General features: G+C 40.9%; 1 pseudogene; it reads right to left on the bottom strand.

Annotated features, from left to right (window-relative positions):
* Positions 1–623: 623 nt before the first annotated feature.
* Positions 624–2,632, bottom strand: LOC149251384 (SH2 domain-containing protein B-like; annotated as a pseudogene).
* Positions 2,633–2,955: the final 323 nt, after the last annotated feature.

Below are 2,955 nucleotides of genomic sequence, written 5' to 3'. Positions count from 1 at the left end.
CAAATTGAGATTAAATGGATGGCAAGACTGCTGAGGAGCTGACAAGGGCATAGAAGATGAATCCTTGTCAAACAGAAGAAAACATGAAATATTGAACAAACTTAAAGGCAGAGCATACAAATGATGAATTCTACCTTAACACTTCATTTGTTCAATTAGAAATGATCATGAAGTGAAATGAAACATAACAGTTTACATATGAAACAGAAGAAAAACTTATGCTAACTTTCATACCACAGGAATCTCAGAAGTCAGAGCTGTGTAATTTCATTAAAAAATCTCTGTCAAAAACTGTACAATGAAGCTCTGTTACACACACCTCTCAGCACTCAGAATTCTCTCTCCCACTCTTCACTCTTACCAATGAATTTTTTTAATACCTTAAATAAATGCTGCTAAAGGAAAAATAAATCAACCCAACAACAAAGGTGCTGGTTTCAACTACAATTACAAAAATTAGGGAAGGGCGTTTCATCTATTCTAAACATAGAACAACGTTCCTCTAAATCTTTGCTAATTGGCTAATTAAGAGACAAAACTAGAGCGCAGGTCTCCATAGGATCAGGATTGAAATCTTAAATCGAATCCCATAGATAGTCTTGACTTATTTTCGGCTTGCCACGTTACATTTGCCATAATAAAACAACCTTTAAACTAGAATTCTGCCGATTCAGCTCATGGTGACAACTGTACTGAGAGCGGTTTGCATGGTTGCGCTCAACGTTTAATTCAGATCTATTTGCAGGAATACAAAATGTAATAGAATCCCCATTTCCCCATAACTGAAATATATGTCTTTTTGAACTTTCAAATACTCCCGTAGTGCTTTTATTACTTTCAGGTCCTGTAAGTAGAATTGAACTCGAAAAGGGCTGTTCATGGACAAGAACAGTCACCGCAGAAGTCATCAGGGGCATAAATGCCGTCACGCCAAAAACAAACCTTACACCATACGCTTCCACCAGAGAGCCACTGAACGCACTCACGATGCCCCCAACTGCTGATGAACCCCAGCATAAGGACTAAAAAGATCCTGAGGTATCTTGTGACTCCCCACGAGCTCTTTCTATTACCATTGAATCCACTACAACATCTGAAAAGGCAACCGACAAAGAACCAAAAAAAATAGAGACCGTAGCTCCAATGTTGTCATCAACAAAGGTAGCCATTAAACTCCACATACCCGTATCATAATCCAAGGAGAAAAACACAATGTTTTCATCAGCTGCCCCAGTGACACCACCTCTGCACTCTTCATCTAGGGCGAGGCTTAGAACCGGTTCAGAATGAAATTTAATAGAAGTAACAGGTGTCCTTGGATTCCTCAAATCCCACCAAGCAAGGCTTCCAAATTGATGCTAGACAAAGGATCTGGCTGATGTAAACTCAATGGCGAAGAGATAGTGAGACCAGAATAACCATTTCCTGAACGGGTATGTGCCATTCCCAAGGAACTAGCTGAAAGTAAAACCTTATGCAATTGTGGAGGAGATGGAGTTGATATATCATTGCTGGATAAGCTGCAAGCATTCCCTCCTGCATCAGAAGACTGTTCCAAGAGGCCATTTCCATTAGCAATCTTTACGGAGAGTTTTTCATGTCCTGCCCTCACACGCTTCAATGGAGGAATAATTTTTTAAGTGTGCATAATTGATCCATGGACAAGATTGACTCCATTCACCAGAGGCGATTCTGAGGTAGTCTCATCAGTTCCAGGTGAGCGTGATGCATCAAGTTGATATGCAGAAGCATTTGACTTCTTCCATGTAGCAGATGGTGTCCGACTATTACGGTTTCTTGAGACACAGTGTATTGGACGCGAGAATGCTCGAAGAAACGGATAGTTGGCCATGTTTGGTGAGTCAAAACACACCCGAAACAATCTATTGTCACATTTAGATGACAGCTGAGATATTTTGAGCTTAAAGGAAGCACGCCCATGAAGAAGTCTGATAGGTCGCTCAGTGGAAGGAAATTCAACACCATCAAAAGTTGTAAGAAGAGGGGCTTCTGCATCATCCTTTGGTTTCTCAACAGGAACTCCATTATCCGCATATACTAGTAATGCAATAAGCTCCCATGTCCTTGTGTATCGAACGCCCAAGTGCATCTAATAAGACAACATCAAGAGAAAAATTCCTGCGACAGGAGGCTTTGATATCTCTCCTGTGACACTATTCTGTAATGCATATGCTATGCTTTTCTCTCCAACCGCCACTCCATCAATGTGAAGACGAACAACATTTGTACCCACCTCACATCCAACATGGACCCACTTCTCTAAGGGGCATGCTTGTTCAGCAGTGACAGAGTACTCATCAATAGATGCAGCAAGAGTAGCATCGAGGACTAGTTTATTAGAAACCAAAGCCAAAGACAAAGCAGGAAAGAGTGACAATTTCCTGTCACCATCCAATGTAAGAAAAGGGGCAGCGGTTTCAGCATTCGGATGAACCTGGCAAATAATATTGCCCCCTTTTCTACTTTTGAGCAGGTAAATTCACAAGCACAGAGTGAAGCTTCCATCATCATTTGTAACATTTTTTGATAAACTCACAAATAGCCTGTCCAATGTCAGATAATCATCATCTCCGAATATCGGTCCGGTCTTGCATCCAGCCTTATTTGCCATTCAGAGTCCCGATATGGTCCTTGCACCTAGTTTTCCAATATTAAATTGAATCGGAACAAACTTCAAACTGCAGAAAGGGCTGTAGGCCTATAGGCCTAAATAAACCTTCTTGACAGGATCCAAACAAAGATGGCTTTCGAATTTCCCTTTGTAAGTCCTCAGGTAAATCCTCCAGCAACAACCATCTCTTGAAAGTTGTGGCTGAAAGTTTTATTAATTCTGGTAACCAAACTCCTCAATGTGGGAAGCCAGGATTCCTTAAGACTATTTAATTCTGCCAAACTCCTATTCAAGCACTGCTCTGCCTTCCTCCAATTTTAACT

The sequence above is a fragment of the Pinus tabuliformis genome, chromosome 7 (genome assembly GCF_031772625.1).
Source record: "Pinus tabuliformis cultivar Carrire ecotype Pingquan chromosome 7, CPIR1, whole genome shotgun sequence".
NCBI lineage: Eukaryota > Viridiplantae > Streptophyta > Pinopsida > Pinales > Pinaceae > Pinus > Pinus tabuliformis.
Note: the sequence above shows the minus strand (reverse complement) of the source record. Positions and strands in the feature narration are given on the sequence as shown.